The sequence below is a fragment of the Vollenhovia emeryi genome, unplaced genomic scaffold (genome assembly GCF_000949405.1).
Source record: "Vollenhovia emeryi isolate VEMERY1.0 unplaced genomic scaffold, V.emery_V1.0 DF939126.1, whole genome shotgun sequence".
Lineage (NCBI taxonomy): Eukaryota > Metazoa > Arthropoda > Insecta > Hymenoptera > Formicidae > Vollenhovia > Vollenhovia emeryi.
Genome location: NW_011967240.1, coordinates 1,633,714 through 1,653,670, shown reverse-complemented (window position 1 = coordinate 1,653,670; position 19,957 = coordinate 1,633,714). Strand labels below are relative to the sequence as shown.

Sequence of the window (19,957 nt, the reverse complement as noted above, 5' to 3'; positions counted from 1 at the left end):
CGGACGTCGAAATATTTCTGAAAGGAACGGCTGGTCAGGACGCGAACGGAGGATGGGGTGGGTAGGTGCGGGCAAAGGTGGGAGAGATCCGGAAAGTCCTTGGCAAAGGGTGCACTTCCAGCGCGCGGTTTCTCAGCGTGGAACGAGGGAGAAAGATAGAGATGGTTGATCGTGTGCCGGCGAAGAGAACGGGGGGGTGGTCGTTCGGTCGTTCGTACGTGAAGGGTCGGTGTTAGGCAGTCGGAACATGGCATAGCGCGCGCGGGAAGGAATAGGCAGCCGTAGAGAGAGGAGCCGACCACCGTTGGAATGTGAGCGGGACGAGGACGGCCAGGGGTCTCTTGGGTTAGAAAGAGAGAGAAAGAGGGGCGAAAATCGAGAGCGACGGGATGGTAGAGGGAGAGAGTAGGAAGAGGAGGAACAGTTCCCGAAGAAGGAGGGAAAGAGAAGGGGAAAGAGAGATGGGGAGCCGGGTTGAGCGAGTGAGAGCGAGCACGGGAGGGCGAAGGATAGGGATCCACGGGGGATGGTGCGCGCGTAGGGTCGCGCGCGCGACAGCGAACGTGGGTGTTCTCGAAAGGGGGTGGGGAGAGAGCGGCAGGAGAGAGAGAGAGAGAAAGAGGGAGAATGGTGGGAGAGAGAACGGTAGGAGAAAGCGGTGGGGACTACCTAGGCCGGAGGAACTAGTCGGGTCCCGGCTTCAGGTCGCGGTGGCGTTCAGTTCACAGGCGGGTGCCGTGGCGCGCGGTTGGCCTGTGCGGCATTGTACGTAGTGCGTGTTTTCTCGTTAAGAGAACGATAGAGAGTAAGAGAAGGAAAGGAAGCGAGAGAGCGAGTCTAATTCGACAGACGGGAAACAACGAGGATAGTGATAACAGTTTCGTTCGACCCGAAGAGCGACGGGGCCTTTGTGCTCTCTACCTGCCCTGTATCTGACGAAATCTCTGCTCCGATCCGACGGACGTATCTCTCTCGCCGTTCGGGGGAAACGAGTCGGTATTTTTTCCTCCCGCGAACATCGATTCGATGGAACCTGTCGATCACGATCGGCGGATAGTGTGATATCTACTTGATCGCGCAAAATCGGAGCGCAACTTTCGTAGCGTCGCGACGACGGACGTCGACAAGGAAGCGAAGTGACGCGCGAATAAACAGATCGGGAGGCGCGAGTGGCTGTCTATCACCGACTTGCCGCTGATAGAGTTATATCGGTTTTGGTTCTAGGAGGGCGTAATCGAGGAGCTCGTAAAGTGAGTGAGTGACAGTGACGGAAGTGTGTGATCGCCAGGGCGGCGGATGATAGGAAGTTCTTAACGACGCGGGTGTGTATAACGACGGAGGATCGCCGTTTCTCAGGACGACGACGCTCGTCAAACCCGGACCGGGCTCGAGGACATCTCGTGGTCGATATTTCTTAGTGGTAAGTTTTTCCTCTATGACTCATAAAATTCGACGAATGAAATCTGAAAACACAAAAGTCCGAGAGATATTTCGGAGCATTCGAGAGATTAGATAGAACGTTTACGACAGTTTCGGGCATTACTAATGGAGCAACTATTTTCCGGTCTATCCTCCAAGCTCATAAATTTGTCGTGTTGTTCGTAAAAGGTAGGGACCCTCGGAGCATTATGTCTCATGTTTTGCACTCGCGCAAGAAAAGATCTGTAAAAAAAATACCTTAGTAAAATATGTGTGTGAGAAATACATACTTTAATAGTTTGTTTTACGAGAAGATATTGTTTGCGTTATTCTTTCGCAGCAATCGACACAATTTCGGTTCCGTTGATATACGATAGTCGAAGTTTCGTTTGATAAAACTTTGACATGTTTGTCTCAATGTCAATAACTACGCGAAGTGTTACGAAACATGTCGTTGCTCTAACTGTTGATGAAATATAGACTTTAACATAAGATACGAAGGCGAGACGTAGAATGGATTATCGACATATCGATAATATCTTCTGATAACTCGATGTAGGAGTAGAAATATGCTAGACAAGAGATAATTATCTTTGGAGCAGTCTCTATTATATTTTAATTCAGCGTTGAAAAATTTCCGTTGTTTCTTCGGACGTTAACTCTGACATCATTAAGGCCCGGTCTACAATGAATTGTTAGAGCCTAAAAGTTGATTGAAAGTTTCTTAATTTTTACACTTAATTTTTTAAATATACTTGTAACGAATTTCAATATAATTATGTAAACAATTATGTAATATCTTTGTTGACATCTTATTTTGCTCGTAGAAAGGGAAAGATTTTCCTCCGCGAATATGTAATACATTTTGAGAGCGGACATTCTTGTCATAAAATTATCTTTGTTCATTATATTTTTACAATCGTACGGTGTTATTTTGATTTGTGTCTATAAATAGAGTTTGTTTGACGATTAATAATGAAGGGATCGGAATTGTAAAACGACGAAATCAAATGACGAGTAATTCTAAGTTTAGAAACACACTGATATCTCTCTCTTTCCCGACGAAAATACCCAAGTGTCTATCATTATCGGTTTCTATCGCTCATCAAATAAAAGGCGTGTTTAAATTCGAGTTATTTTTATTTTTCCTATGAAGGGAAAAAATGATTCTCAGTCGCCGTGAGAAACGTGAAAGTTAACAGTCCGCTTGGCGATTTGATAGCAAACGGTTGAAGTTTCTGGTTCACCTAGCGTATAGCTGCGAGCACCGCGAGAGTCATTTCGCGAATAATGCTTCACGGTAATATTCGCAGATCGATGTTTATGCCGTGGCGCCTGTCACGCGCAGTCTGTCGCTCCGAGCTCGCACAATGCAGTGAAACGCGAAAGTGATCCCACGCCGCAAAAAAAAAGGAAATAAAATCGTACGATCGTAAAATACAGAAGCTCTCGATCATACGAAACATATCTGCGTGCGTGTCACCGGTGCATGTAGACTCGTAGAAAAAAATGGTGGGAGCAAGTTTTCAAATCCAATTTAAAGTTCGCCCTGAATTGCCGAAATTTAGTGCTATGTGGCACACGCTAATGTCTCACGTACAAGCTGTCATTATCGCTGTACCTGTTCGCGACAGGCTCTTTGATAAATATGAAGGCGATCTTTTCATTGAAACACACAATTTACTGGCCACAAAATTATTGGATTGTTTATGTATTCAAAATTTATTCGGGCAAATTTATTGTCAGGGCTGTGAGTGACTCCGAATCTCGGTTCTTAATTCATCTCTTTCAATCAGAATTAATTGTTATTTGACGTAGTAATTTCAGTAGAGTTACTAGAATTGTAAATTTTGAGATATATTGCTCTCTCGTACGCGCTACCTAAATCGGCAATACTCGATTCCTCTGCTTTAACGTCGCAGTCAATGACATTCCGCGCGCTTTCCGCCGATGAGATTGCAAATCTCGAGCTAAAGGCGACGTTCCGGCTCGATTCGCGAGTTTTCAATGTAACCTGACAATGACCAGCCTAATTCTAACGGCACGTTCCGGTTTTTTTCGTGAAAGTTTCCGAGTATAACGGCGTTGTCTCCGCAGCTCAAGGCAGTGAATTTAAGAGCATTGTCGTGTCGTGCGGCCAAAACGAAAATAAGAGAAGTTCGAACGGAACCCTTTATACCGCGCCCACTGCGGGAAATTTTTCTTTCTCTCTTAGAATCTTTTTGTCGGGAATGTCCGTAAATCTTAATTCATCTAAGTTAACGGGTTTTTTCATTGCTTTAAATTTATAGGGCGGAAGGTATTTATTCAGTTTTTTTCCTATGCAATTCTTACGCTAATAATTTAAACTTATAACAAGTAAAATGAACGGACTATTCAATCAGTTCAATGTAACTTTGACATTTCAGTCAATTTCAAGCCGCGATGGTTACGTATCCCATTCTAATCTTCTAACTTCCTAATATTACAAAATCGTATTTTGTGTTGCCGTAATGTTGTGATTTTCCAGCCTCGTAAAATTTAAATCCGATTTTCTTGCGGATGCTTCCTACAGCTACCTTTAAAGTCGGAAACGCGTGTAAGGTATTGTACTTGGAACGGATAATCTCTCTAAAATACTAAAGAGGCATTGTGACATTAGAAATATTACGGGATCCTGAGAGGGTTAAGCTGGGATCTTTTCTAATCCGTGAAAATAGGCCACAGAGTTCTTGACAGAATTACCTGAACTGTCGGTCGGCAGCATCTCATAACGCCATAATACGAGCTAACGTCTCGTGAAGGCGAAGTTTAGTAGTTCGTAAATGCTTTGTGTTACAAGTGACTTTATGAATATAGCGCGGTAAAAAATATGACGGTAGCGAGAATGACGAATGGTAAAAGCTCGCGGTGAATCACTCTTATATTGTAATCTTTTCGCTATATGATGTATGATGCGAGAATGAAATATTTCGTCTCGACTGTTGAGACGAAATATCTTTTTCTTAATATCAGAATGCATGCCAAAAAATAACACGCGTAATTCTTGAAATCTTCTGCAACGTTTGTTATCATCGTATACTCTCAATTCTTAGTACTCGTGACGAAGGAATTCAAGCCAATCTTTTCGTAGAATGGAGAAAAAGAACCGTGTGAACACATACCGCTCGAGAGTTAATGAAAATTTCTTAAATGGTATTTAGAGAGAGAGGAAAGTATAATAGCCAAATAAACTTTTATTCAAGCGTAATATTCTCTAAAACTTTTAATATGAAAGTTTTTCGAAACACCTTGTTGCTTCTCAACCAAAATATTCTTTACAATACGTTATTCTTATAATTTAGCAAGAAGAAAAATGCCATTAAGACTAATTCTGTTTTGATGACGTTCAATTAGCATATTTAAGAGCTGTTGCTAAGTCCCCTTTTGACTTTTCGTAGGAATTTGTAAAGGCAAACTTGAGGGGAAAACCGCTGACCAAAATCTTGTACATCAATGCCCACTAATGCCCGGTGGGCATTACTTTATCTTATTATCTTATTTAATCTTACTTCTCTTGTTTTATCTTATTTTAGCTCCTTTTAACTTATTTTATCTTATTTTACCTTTATAATGCCCAAACTAATGCTCAAAAAATGCCTAGTGATGCCCAGTAATGCCGCAAATCTGTACACCACAATGCCCTCAGCGGTTTTTCCCTCGAGTAAACTTGTGCAAAGCACGATTGAATCGTTCTTATGCCGATTACACACAAAAAAAGGAGCAATTGATTGATATTTAGGAAAGTATAATAGCCAAATAATATTTAATTCAAGCATAATATTCACTAAAGCTTTTAATATGAAATATTCTTCACAATACATTATTCTTATAATTTAGCAAGAAGAAAAATGTCATTAAAACTTTAATTTTGTTTTGACGACGTGCAATTAGTATATTTAAGAGCTGTTGCTAAGTCCCCTTTCGACTTTTCGTAGGAATTCGTAAAGACAAACTTTTGCAAAGCACGATTAAATCGTTCTTATGTTGATTACACAAAAAGAAGGAGCAATCGATCGGTACTTAGAAAAGTATAATAGCTAAAAAAATATATATAAATATTTCATTCAAGCGTAATGTTGACTAAAACTTTTAATAAGAAAGTTTTTCGAAACACCTTGTTGTTTCTCGGCCAAAATTTCTTCACAATACGTGATTCTAACAATTTAGCAAGTAGAAAAATGTCATTAAAACTTTAATTCTGTTTTGACGACGTTCAATTAGTATATTGAAGAGCTGTTGCCAAGTCCCCTTTCGACTCTTCGTAGGAATCCGTAAAGGCGAACTTGTGCAAAGCACGATTGAATCGTTCTTGTGCCGATTACACAAGAAAAAGGAGCAATCGATTCGATCCGTCTCTTTGATATCGCGGCGATTCGCGACGTGTCGCATTTCCATAGGTTGAGGAATGGGCCCTCTCGTGAAGTGCGAAAAGATTGTCGCGAGCGCGAGAGATGGTGCGCGTGGATAACGCCGCGGCCGTCGGGCGATGTTTCACCCGGCTGTCCTACATCAGGATCTTTACCGGCTATCTCCTTTAAGCTCACTCTCCTCATGGAAGGTCCTCCGCGGTTCCGAGACCGTTTGCGTTTCCCGCACTTCCAGCCCTCTCTTTCTCCCTCGTCACTCTCGCATGAAAATTATTCTCTCGTTCGCTTTCCGTCGGACGGAAAAAGCAATCTGTTAACGGATCTCGTTCTTCATCCCCGTACGAAAAAGCGTATCTTCAAATCTGCTTTTTCTCTCGGCAAGGATTAGCAATATTAACATTCGCGTATCGATACTTATTAATTTCTCTGTTTAAATATATAAAAAAAGAATTAATGCCGTCTCATCGACATTATCGTGGCTCAAATTAATATCGGCTTATTGGACTTCTCATCTGTGTTAATCCTTTTTATTGAATGCAGGGCGTTTTTATTTATCATAATTTATTATGTCCTTTTACGTATCATTTTAATTATTATTTATTACTTTTATTAATATTGAAACATTTACAGAACATATATCATTATATATATATGCTGTATTGTATGTATAATTGAATATCTGTTATATCAAAAACAATGAAGAATAATATCTTGTTGGAATAACGAATCGTTATTAAACTTTCAATGTAATTTAAGTACAATGCATTTTATACGAATAAGATCATTGTAAAATTTTAGTGCGGTCTAGCGTATGTTTGATAATTTGCGAAGAATGCAGCGTTTGTACAACACGAAAATTTAAGGCCTTCTATTCTGCTACGTGCGATAATAATGTAGCATGGCATATTAAATTAGTCACGCAGGCTGTAGCGCGCAATTTGCATTGAAATTGTAAAGATATCGGCAAGTAACAACATTCATTTCGTACAGGAATATTAGTGGTTGTTAAAACATCTATGTGTATAATTAACTCCTTTAAAAACAGTTATCATGCAACTTGTAGATTATTTACCAATCTCTTGTTTGCTGTATTGTCAGATTATTAACGCTTGTTGCAATAACATTTTTATACTGATTGCGAGTATTTTATGTAGTTTGGTAGCTCGAGCTTTGGTAAAGTTTCGTCGGGAAGAGAAACCTTTTTGAAATGTTAAATACTCCATCGGACAACTAAATCTGGAATCCACCACAAAATACCTCGGGCTTTAATTCTAAATAATTCATCAGCTACGGTTTAAGTATAAGAATTTTTCATAAGCATTATTTTAGAATTGTCGAAAAATAGTTTTAAACTGTCTGACGTCAACGTGCAACTTAGCACTTTCCGAACGGTCAACGTATTCGGCAAACTCGCTATAATAGTAAACGTCTGGAATCGTCTCTCTCCGGCAGACGAGATAACAGCGCGATCAATAGAAGTCCGGCGATAGAAGACTTCTTAGTATGCATCATTTGTCGCGTTTATCTAATCCCGGGCGAATCAATGAGAGCGGATCGAACTGGGCGCTCCCGTCCGCCTAAATTTACGGTCGGTCCTTGGCGTGCTCGCGCGCATCTGTCGCTTATCTGTTAATCCGCGTGTGATTTCGTGGATATCTCTCTCCGTCTCTCTTGACGGGGGATCGCGGTCGACGTCTTAAATAGCCCAGCAGATAAGATGGAGACCGCAAAGGCCGGGCACTCGAGACAGTGTAAGACCTCGCCCGACAGACGGACAGGCGAACGGACGGACTCGCTCACGCGAATTCTCGTTTCGCGAGCCGCCGCGATAGGATCTCGCTCCTGTGTGTGTGTTTCAGCTGTGAATTTCCGTGCGCGGGTATATCGATCACCGGTTTATTTTATGCCTCTATAAATTAAGCGGCGTTAACGTGTCCTGATACGCGACGACTTCCAAGAATACACCGCGCTCTTTAGCATATCGCAATTTCATTTCCGCGTATGACGCGCGACCGTGTGCCCGCGCGTCATATCCGCCTCGAAAAAAAAGATTCATTAAAGGGCGAATATGCACTTTATATTCACCCGCGGCTGACGTAAACGAATCGGTAGTCTCTTCCAGCGTAATTTCCTACGTAAACTCACGGCCCGTTATATCTCGCGGTAATTTGTAACATCTAATTTAAATTCAGCGGTTTTCTCGAGATTGATTATTTTTACGATAAGCGTTTTTTTTTGTGCGATACATAACTCATTTTCTACTCTATTCCGTGCTACGCTGTTTTACTCCTGCAGCGCGTTGACGACGTATTTCATTAATTCACTCACATCGTATATACGTGTAATTATATAAATCCTGCTTTATGGGATCCGAGTTATGTTTACTACCGAAACGTATATCGCTTATTCTGCTCCATTCTGTTCTGTTCCGCTCGGCCGGCACCCACGTGAGCCCCTGACACCCTTTCACTTCGCAGGCAAATCACGCATTTGTCACGTATTTCCGCTCGCGCTTATGTGCATGCGCCGACTTTTTCTTAACATCCTGTCGCCTTGTGCAACACCTTGCCGAGCGTCGGAGTCTGAGAACATGAGATATCGCCGCGCGCATTGTTCTCCGGTCGATCTGATTTTTCGGCGAGGCTTTATCCGAGAAAAATCCGACTTTCTCATGAAATTTCAACACCTGGCAAGTCCGTTGACGTTTCCCAAGAATACATCACGCACTTTGCGTTTGTAACCGTGGTAACGATTTATTTACTAACCAAATATTACAAATAAAAGTATTTTACAGCATACGGTCTTTTGCATGTGGGAACTGATAGGAGCGTTAAAACAAATATTTTGAATCGTTTTATCAACTGTCGACGAGCTCGTTTAAAAATACCAGAGAAATTCCTCAGGTATTTTTTGTCACGTAGGAACAAATCATGAATGTTATTGAGATTTTTCTCTTAATAAATGAAGTCTCGGTGCCTCGGAAAAGGTTGACTCGTGGCGCAATAGCGAGCGTCAATTAATATCATTAGTCGCTAAAGCTTGATAATGCCAATTAGTGAAATCCGGGCGAGCGCGGCGACCCTCGGTGTTTGACACCCTCTGCAAGCCCAATTATCCTAATCCGAAATGAACAACTACGCGCCGTCGTACTGCCAAACATTCGTTCGCACTGTAACAATTAACGATCGTCATTCTGATATTACTGTATGTGGGCCCTCGTTAATTCCTCGCGCGCGACTCTTTATTTAAATTATCTGTCAGCGTCGGGTACAGCATAATAATTATGGGACAGGATGAATTCGACGTCAAAGGTCGAATAACTCGCTGCGGAAAAGCATTGTTCGTTGCAACGCGTGCGTTTCCATCGATATCCTGCACGAAATGTCAAGCTAATCGAAGAGATAAGTGGGCGAGGATGATTGTCATATCTTTTACAAAGATTGATTTATACCTAGAGACATAAATTATTACTTTCCCTTATATCGTACGTATTGTCAGTCTGCGCAATAGCATTTAATGAAGCTGGCAGAAGCAGGCAAGTGTATTCATTATAACGTTATAATGCTACTATTGTTATTCGAATTTTTAAGTTGACAATCTCAGAACATTCAACGTAATTAAATTTGACATGTTTGCCTTATCCGTTTGCTCCTTCGGTTAATTATTATTCAATAATACGGCAATTCTATTCCTTTGTGTTCTCTAGCGTTTTGCTAAGGCCGTAGCGAAGCTCGTGAATTTCGATTGAGTTTGGATTGTTAAGGACTAGTTGATAATTCGATTTGGCAAAGTTGCTTATCCCTGTCTCTTGAATTTGCACTATCACTTCCCAGAATCCGTCTAATTAATAATCTTGAATTTCTCGAAACAGTGCTGCTGAAGAAACCGTAGTAGACAGTATGTTCAAGTTGACACTATCGAAAGATTCTTACTTTCTAGATTATATATATATATAATTTTATCAGGAATATTTACGAAAATTATATAAATAACGCTAGAATTTCAAGTATCTCTATCACATATTTCAGTCTTTTTGTTCTAAAGTCTAAATCACATTTTAGTGCCTCATATTTCTGTCCACTGTTCTTTGTGATCATTTCCTCACTTTCCTAAGATATGTCAGAAGATAGATTTACAGTAGATAGATTTATTTAACGACATTTCGTTTCATTACGTTACCAGTAGCTACTCTTTCGACGATCATCGGTCCGTATTCGCGCCTCGCCCACGTGGTGCTATTAAGGCATCGAATTAATCGACTGATCAGAGACTCGTCCAGGCCGGAATGATCGTTGAAGGTAATAATAGCCGCGAGGAATGCTAATGTCGGGGCAAATAAAACGAAGTCTGCCCTCACGTTTTGTCACTCGGCGTATAATTTCGCCGTGGAAAGTCCAATGAAAGATGGCGAAACGCAGGGAGGGAGGGGGATGGTGGGACCCAGTGGGCCAAGGCGCGCTTACAAATTACGGAGAGAGCGTAGTCACCACCAGCCGTTGGGACGACCCGGTAATTTGGGAAGGGCGATGAGATTAAGCTGCTCCTCGAAAACCATCATTTCATCGCGACAAAGGTACGCATTACCCGCGATAGGACGGCAGTACGACGACAGGCGCACTCGCGCCTTTTGACTTGCTAATGCTGGATTGGCCTCGCATGCTCCCTCGTGCTCCTCAGTTGATATTTTCGGGTCTGCGTGTGATTATTACAAGTGTGATTATCTTACGCGTCGATATCGATGCATTACGTCTGTAGAAACCATTTTTTTCGGGGTCCAAATTTCGGACATTGGGTTCAACAGTATTAAATGATATGCTATTAAGCAGAGAGTGAAGCAGGAGGTCCAAAATGGCATGTTCTTAAATATTTTAAGCTGCGTCGTACATTTAATAATTATTTAATATTAGCATATTTAAAACGGAGATTTCATATTTCATTTTATTAATTTATTCTCTATCGTTGTCATGAAAGATGACGATTATATGATATCGGGATTATATTAGTTCAGGATAGAGGATTGGCTTGTCGTTTGCTTTCATCAAAACTGGACCGGGGTTTCAGGATTTTTTCTTCGGGCATAGATCTGTACTAGTCGACATGGCTCTATCTTGAATAATATATCAAAGAATGAGCTCTTTGTCGGGCAGATGGTGCGATCGATATCACAGCCTGTCCTTTTCGATATTTCGAGGCTAAGGTAGGAATCGTCATTTTACCACAAGGAAAGTGTATTAGAGGTTCCCTTTGATTTGCTAATTTCCAACTGCCCGCGAGCAGAATTCGCTCTTTGATCTTTTGCGCGTATTAACGACGCGACGTGGGCGTTAAGCTGGCATCATGAGGTCCTTGATTTTCATGGCTTTGTTAGCAACGTGGAAAAGTATTTGTAATTTTTACTATTGGAAGAATAGATGTAGTTACAAGGTATATAATGATATTCCAACGTAATCGATATTGCAAATAACATGATCATTAAATGCGAAACATCGTAATTATTCACTACTTAGATCATTATTTTGCAGCATTTATATTCTTTTAAGAATATAAAACTATATTAAAAGCGAGAACAAATATTTTATAATTTTGATTTTAATTGTTACTCTTTAGATATTTTTAACAAAAAAACTATAATGTTATATTAAGATCCTTGAAGGGAAGAAAAGAGAGAGGAGGGAGAAAGAGAATTATCACAAAATTATTAAGCATAAAGCCAGGTTTACAACAAGATAATATTTTTATTTCATTATTTTGTTCAAAAAAATTAATACAATATAACAGAATTACTTTGTACAAATGTTGAAATTGCATCGTGCAATCTCCAATCTGTAAAGCGGTAAGATGGACGAGGAGATGCTTATTAATCTGCTTCTTAGTTCTGGTGATTGCATCCGTTTTCTTCGTAATCATGATCTTATCCTAAGAAAAGCTACAAGAACGACGCGCCGTTCTTTACTCGTGACGCCAAATATAAATCTAGAATTTCCGAGCAAAATGTGCAAAGAGATGGGGAGACGGGAATGATATAATTAATCGAACCATAATTCCTTTTGCTGTTTTGACTTGCTAATTCGCGAATTTGGTGCCACCCGAGGTCGCGGAAAAGCGCGCGTTCGCTTTTGTCCCGAGAAATTTTCATCGGCGTCGTTATATTTCATACGTATTGTCCGTTCCGTTCCGTCACGCTTCGCCGGAATCCGACCATTCAAGCTTTTGTCGTGCGCTAAAATCCCGAAGTATGAACCGAAATGATTAATCGAGTATCGGTATATCGTTGCGTCGTGCCGCGCGACGATCGATGTCGATATTGATGTAGATTTTTTCGCGTTCGCCCCGGTAAGCGGGAAATCAAATAAACGACGCTATCACCGCGCCGGCCCTCGTGGATAACGAAGTTTGTTTTTTTCCCCCTGGAAAACTTTGATGCATCGTCGATCGCGTTGCACGATGTGTGTTTAGGTAAACTGATTTTGGATGGTATTATACGAAAAATTAATGTCTCATTACTTTGTTGCGTGCGAAAGAGTAATCTAATAGGTTTCATTGATACTTATCTTCGATAGTATCTATATCTATCCGTAGCAGGGTTGGGAGATTTCAAGATAGAGTTCTCTCGTTTATTTCAAACAGTCCTTTCTTCACCCCATAGAAATAACAATAGAGTCAACAAAGAATAAAAGGCAGTGAAACTCGGGAAGCCTCGAGATTAGTATCATTTTCGTTGGCGAAGTAAATTTTTGTTATTAAGCTCCCGCTACGATTCTACGAGCGAGAAAGCAGCGGGGAAGTCGAAAGACAACAGATAGCCCGCGTCATCTGCGTCGGATGACAAATGTTGGCCGTTAAGAAATGGATGAGCGGCTCCATATATCACGGAGATAATTATGTTATAGTGCTCTGGCGAGTATTTTTAGGCAAGCAACATCGGTCGGTATCACACAGGACGCCATTGGTCCTCCCCTATCCGTCGCGCCCCGCCCATCCGGCACTGCACGCTTGTATCGCGCGAAGATAACAGAAATAGATCCTGTTACGAAGGGGTGAAACATAAAATTGTTCATCATTTGTCCCTTCGGCCGTATCCGAGCATTAAAAGAGATATGCACAGCTGCATCTGTCGCGAATCTCTCGTCTACGTGCACGCAATAATCCGCGCATAGAAAACTATTTGAATTATCATTTTATATAGGGGTCGTAGAACCCCGAGATGTCCTTGTAGCAACAGACACCGGGATTATAAACGAGAAAAAATGAGAATTATTTCAATCCTGTCAAGTATTCAGATTGTTAAGAAGTGTATTGTTTCATCTTAGCAGTTTTATCTTATAAAAGCCGGAGTGAACTTTGCGGTTAAAATATTAATTACGGAAGTTTCCTTTCGCGAAACATCCTTATCAGATTATTTTTATTTTTACTGAATATTGTGAAAAGTAGAGTACATATGTATTCATATTTATCGCATTTATATACTAAGTTATTTTCTTCAACTACTCTCTAAGAGTCAATCGGTGCATTAACACTGAATAATTCAGTGCTATACTTATAACTGTGAATCAGTGAATCAGTTCACTGTTTTCAGTTACGATCTACAGATTGATGTTTAGAGATAAATATTATCACGTTTATATATTAACTAATTAATTTTATCAAAATGATCCACTGTCGATTATCTTCGAGGTTCATACGTTATCTCTATAGTTATATATGCATATAATGTTCGCAATTCCTTGACACACACACACACACACACACACACACTTCTCGAATGTGATTGGTATATTGAACGGATTTCCCTCTCTCATGATAATTAGTTTGCAGATAAGCTAATTTCAGAGTTTAGTGTGCATATACGCGATGTTCTGCCTTGTGCACATGCGAGGACCCCTTACAACGCAATTTTAAATAAGCCCGCAAAAAGCGGGAATTAGTATCAAACGGCTTTTAACGAGAGTAAGGAATAATCCGTGTGCTGAATTCGGTGCTGACAATGTGTGAGAGAGGGAGGGGAAGAGAGAACTATTATGCAATTCTCCTGTGCCCGCCGGTGCATTCGCGTGGTCGCGAGCAAACGGCATTCTCATGAGCTCGAATTAATCCACGGCTTGTGTTGTGACCATCAAAGAACTCTCTCAACGAAGCCGTCAGGAGCACACGAATCGTTGCTTCGTTTATACTATGACTTTAAGCGCCCTCGATGATGGGCCCTCGAGTGCGTTCGTGCCTTTCCTTTTCGACGAGTGCCCCCGGGAATCGTAAAGACCCCCATTTTCGCCCAGCATTAAATATTATTACTTTTATGTGAGAGTGACACTGAATTTTCGATGTTGCGATCTGTTAGACTGTTAGAGTGAAAAATTATTCACAGTTTCCTGCATCGCTCAGTTATATTAAACGACAATCTTCAATATTTTTTATAGAAAATGTAAATAAGCAAATTAATTGCAATTGTACGGTTGTTTTAAAGTAATTTGCATTTGCAAATATCTCTTGGGATTATTGGCAGAAAGTCTTTCACAAAATTGGCCAAGTTATTTTCAAGATTCTAATATACAGCAAGTTTGTACATTTAGCAAGTTATGTCACAATTAAGATCTACGAATTAATCTTTGACAAATTTTTATAACAATCCGGAGCGCTTGTATTCCGTTTCATGGCGCTACAATGTCTCAATGTAACGTATGAAACAAAAATTAGCCTCGACTACTACGAATCATCACTTGGTATGAGACGCCCGTCGATCGCGCGTTTCGATTCTCTTATCCTTCGTTGAAAACTTCCTCCGCTTCTCTCACGGAACTTAATGAGGAAACTTCGAGGCGAAGCTATCGCCGCTTTAGTGTCACGTTCAAGAATAAGCTGATTCTTAGCGGCGCTTATACTTTTTGAAGAAGTGCAGTCGCTTTTTCATTATTCTTCGCTTCACCGACGACGTTGTCCGCCTTCGTCTCTTTTGTCTTATTATTTTATACAAACACGTAGGTAATGTGCATATAACTTTTAGTAAAAGATATTCATCAGTAAACATAATTGATGAATTATATATTGTAATAATCGACCGTAGTGGTGTTAAATAATATTAAATAATAATTGGAAAGATTGCATGATAGCCGCTCTTTACACGTTTACATTATTAACTTAATTAATATGTTTAACATAATAGCATTTCTCTAAAGAAAAATGTGGTTTTCGCGCGTTTCTCTAAAGAAAAAATGCGGTTGTGGCGCATTTCTCTTCACTAATAATGCTATCGGAATCGTCATACGCTGTCTAAAAAGCAATGTCGATGATGCATGTCGAAATGTGTCCCTTTTTTTCATTTTGGTACCGCGGCTTTTTAATTATCTCACGTAACACGAGTGACATCGTTGCACAAATTGAGAGCGGACGGACGAGGGCGAGAGAAGACTCGAGGATGCAGTCAGGTAAATAAATTTGTCGAAGTCCTCGTGTCGCGTCGGCCCGGTTATGGGAAGCATTCGAAGTATGCGGTGCAAACGGACGGAGGGTGAGCGCTTAAACGTCCCGACAACCCGTAATCGTGTTTAAATGAGAGTGCAATCTCAGACGCAACTAATTGCCTTGGCTTGACTTTTTCTCGGTTGTCAGCGCTCAAAATTTACAGATGGAAATCTATCTCCACTTAATGAGCTCACGTGTCGATGCGAACGTATTATTTTCCGATTTCTGCTTTTTACGACGACAATCAAATATATAATTCGCTTCCACATCCCTGTTTATCCCAACTAATCTCTAAACAAGATAATTTCGACACGGCAGTAAACTTTACAGTGTCAACTCTCAATCGTAAACGTTCTGCCCTTCGTTTTCATTAACTTTCCGATTCAAATCCCGAACTTCCGAACTGTCACTTTGTAACTTCCCGGTGTTTAACTTTCAGTCTTCAAATTGCATTTCTATCGACTTTATATTTATATTTGCTATATATGTAATTTGTATTATTGTGTACTACATATATTAGCACAAATGAAGATAAATCAATATAGAAGCATTTATGTCTCATGCAATCGGTCAATTAGCATCACAGCGTTGTCTTAACGTGCAATAAAAAATCGAAATTAGGCCTCATTGATAGTGTTTACCTCGATTTGACCAGACCCGATCTGGAAGTCACGAATGGATTAGCTTGACCATTAGTTCGTTTTTAACCCACTCTCGCGTAGAAAGTGCTTAAATTCCACAGCATGAAAAGAGGCGTCACATCTGTGTGGCGTGTTTCTTCTTACAGTCCGACGGAAGAATTTTTTTTTGTAAGGTGAGCATTACATCTCACCGTAGCGCTACCGTGGGCCGACGTCTAATGATAGCGTGCCCGGGTTCTCCCCGGTGTATATAACCGACGACTCGCATATTCGCGCAACCGCGCGTAGAATTTCCGCCTGTTAGCCTCGCCACGTCGGCGGGCGTTTCCGCAAAAGTCAAGAGAAGCTCGAGCGAATCCGCCGGATCGCGCTGTAACATCCTCCGCAAGAGGATGTAACATTTCCGACGGTTCGACGCGTTCGTTAATTCGAAGACGGTTGAAATCCCGCCGAGATCGTGCTGCAATTTTACTCGAAATTTGACGCATCGGCTTTTTCTTCATACAAAAATAGAAATCTCAATTTGATGGATTAAGCCGTCATCGTTTCCATTTCTTTTGTCTCTTAATTTTATTGAAAATAGAGAAACGAGCAGTTATTCATTTTACTTTAGTTCTTTTATTTATTATAATAAGTATTATATTAGCATCATATCTGCTTTTCTTCCTTAATGGTAATAATCGTTGTTATAATCGTTTGCGCAATAAGACATTCATTGCTCCTAAAAAGCGCTTAAATAATTTTTGTGTCTTCAGAAAAATTTAATATTCCGGATAATTTTAGAACGGGTGTGTTAAAATTGTTGTCTTATGGTTTCTGCCTCTCTATTGTGGAATTTATCGCGTTGTATAAGCAGAAGGATGACAATTAGATAACACGAAGAGCACCCTCCAGCGCAAGTACCGTTTCGGAGTGAAGCTGTCTTTCGCGAGTCGACGAAAGTTCGCTTGGGTTTCATAATCCTCCCAGGGAGTAATTAGATGTAAGGATCGCAACCACCCTTGTCTTTCGTGCTAGTGCTCTAATTTTCAGTTCTATTGAGCGTCAAAATAAATGAAAGCAAGGTTGCTCTGTGAACGTTATCGACTTTTCGATACGCAAGAGGCAACTCGCACATCATTTTGTCGTTCACTGAATCTCGCGTCTATAGAATGGATTAAGGTTTCGCGAAGAAAATAACAAGTATAGATAAGGAAAACTTGGATTTTCTTTCTTTATTCTATTCTCCCTCGTGTCGAAAGGAAAGCCGTTGGCCAAAAATATGCACGGTAATTAAGTAATACACCATTCAAGTAATGCCTGTTAATTCGTGTTAATACCTCGACCTTGTAGACCAAATTCCCGTGCGGTTTACACCTAGACCGGTGTAAATAACTACATGGTATGAGGGTTTATATACTGAATATAACGACTTTGTAGTTGGGAGATCACGAACGCAAGTAGTAGTTTTTGTAGTTTTTTTCTGCAGTAAGATTAATTGCGAAGTATCGATTTTATGATTTTAACAAAGTTACGGTGCTCGCTAAAAGTTAAAAACAAAAACGTTAATAAGAATAGAGCGAAAAAGATAATGCGGGAGTGAGTGGATTATGAATGCGGTTTGCGTATAATTTTATAAAGAAGTCCTCGGAGCACGCATTTGCGATTTCAACTTTCCTGGAATAACTAATGTTGGCATTTTTAGAGTAGCCTGGAGACTGAAGTATAATTAGCCTTAACTTACAAAATCTCGCCACACCGGGTGAGCTTTTAAGGCGCGTAATCGACATTAAAGGGTTTAAAAAGTTTCGCGGACATTTTCCGAGCTTTTATTCCGGGCGTAAAGCGAAAACATAATTTAGATCGAATTTCAGAAGCGTTTTAGAGCAATTATCCTGCATATATTGATCATCAGCGCCTCATTTAACACAGGAACCCTCTTTTAGCTTTGCATTTATCTAAAGTTAACATTGTTCGGATTCATAATTCATTCTCTATTATGTAAAATATCTACCTTATTATTGTATCGGAGATTTATCGGAAGTTTATCATCCTGCTAATTTAAAAAGAATATTAGCACACACAAAGTTATAATAAAAGTATATTAAACGGCTTAACTATCTCTCTCTCTCTCTCTCGTACACACGTAAAACTTTTATTAAGTTTTATACGTTTACATGCACTATATTATCATTATCTATCTTTATCATATATAAAATATATAAAATAGATGAAATAGTAGCAAAAAATTATACGATACTCTAATTGTAACAAGAATCTGTGGACTGTGAAAAATGTAGGTGGAATGATTAATAAGTGATGGCCTCTCTCGCGCGAAACGCGATTAAAACGGTATCTCGGCGCCTCTAACGAAGGCACTCCCGACGCGCGCGCGAACCTAATCTCCACCTCGTCCGCAACTATGCCATTGACTCGGCCGGAAGGCTGGTATATAGATCGCTTTCATCGCTCCCTTTCGCTTTCCACTCGTGTGCGTGCGAGCCACCTTCGCTATTTCGCCTTCGCCTTCGCCTTCGCGTTCGTTCTCGTCCGTTAAATCTATCAGCGCTTGCGCTTCTCTCTCTCTCTCTCTTTCGCTTACCGCTCACCTTCTTTTTCTGCTTCCGAGCATGCTCGTTGTGAAACGCTTCACGCGATAATGCAGTTAAACACGTGGGCGTGGGGATACCGATTCGCGCGTATCATTGCGCTTTCTTCGATTGCATTACGTTTCATGTCTCGAGGCTATGATGCTCATCAGTGGTGTTAAACACTGCCTGCGATTGAAGACAGCGATACGATGTTCGCGAGATAGAAATACAGCTTTCAGATTGGCATTCGTGATCAATTTTCATCGCGTTCATTTTATTATTTGTTTTTCCATGTTGCAAACCAAATATGGCGAAAGGCGGTTTTCGATTCTACCCGAAATATATTTCTCTCCCTCCCTCCGGCGCGAAGAATATCCAGAGAAGGTCTTGAATAGGAGAAGAGCGATATTTCCGTTTCCGCTTCATTCGCGTCACCCTCTTAGAATTCCCTGCATCTGCGAGCCTCTTCAACTTCGGGGCTGGCGCGAAGAGCTCATCGTCCGCGGAATACGAGTGTGCGAATTTCGCGTGCTCTTGTCTGGCGGTAGTAGACGATTCGTTTCGGCGGTAACGCGATTTTCTCTCGTCGTACGCGAGCGGCCGAGAGTAGCCGCGTTCGCACCAGGTTCGGATGCCATAAATACGCGAACGTGTATGGGGAACCAACGGCATGCGCCAAGAGATGCCGGCCGTTTAACCTCCAGATCGATGCGCGCGTAGCAAAACGTCACAGTCCGCGCAGCGCCTTGGTTAAAGGCCGAAAATGCTAACAACTGATGAATTAACACTGGCAGATAAGTCAGAGACAACAGATCTGACGAGCTTTCGATCAATTTAGAGTCGACTTTTAAGAAAGCGTCAATACTTTTTGGATTTCAAACCATTATTTAAAGGTCTTTTGTTTTAATTAAAAGTTCCAGTCTTATTTTTTTATGTGAGGCTTAATTACCATAGTGAGTAATACCAAATTATAATGCAGATATTAAACCTTATAATTTTTCTATAATACGGTTCATTACCCAGAAATTCAAGAAATTATTACTAAAATTAAATTCATGGAATCTTTTTTATCATCTAGTCACAGTTGTACAAAGTAATCTGTCGATAATTGACATTAGATGGACAATATGTAAAGACACTGATCTACGTTTTCCTTCTTGCATTTCTGTTTAATTTCAAATTTTACTACACGATTAATTTCCGTAACTTTAATGAAATCGCAAGCAACGTACGAAGAAAATGGTTCAAAATAATATCTCGAGCCTTCGTGTTAAATCTCCCGAATTATCGATGTCACGTTGCCGTCTCCAACGGGGAGAGGTTTATGTGGGATGTTACTTTTTATTATGATTATTTGTTTATCATTCATTTATTATGTATTTGATTTCTTTAGAGACAAAATATGTCCGACTTATTATGTGACGCGGTTGGCTAATGTCAGTGGACAGATGGGCGATGATAGGAGGCAGCACCAGAGAGCGGA

At 40.6% G+C, this 19,957-nt stretch overlaps 1 protein-coding gene across 1 annotated transcript in view; it reads left to right on the top strand.

The window, feature by feature from the left end:
* Positions 1 to 691: 691 nt before the first annotated feature.
* Positions 692 to 19,957, top strand: part of LOC105568986 (MOXD1 homolog 2) — a 211,739-nt gene continuing 192,473 nt past the window's right edge. Inside the window, exon 1 of the mRNA XM_012025097.1 lies at positions 692 to 1,420. The gene's annotated coding sequence lies outside the window, so the exon portion shown is untranslated. The remainder of the gene's footprint in view (positions 1,421 to 19,957) is intronic.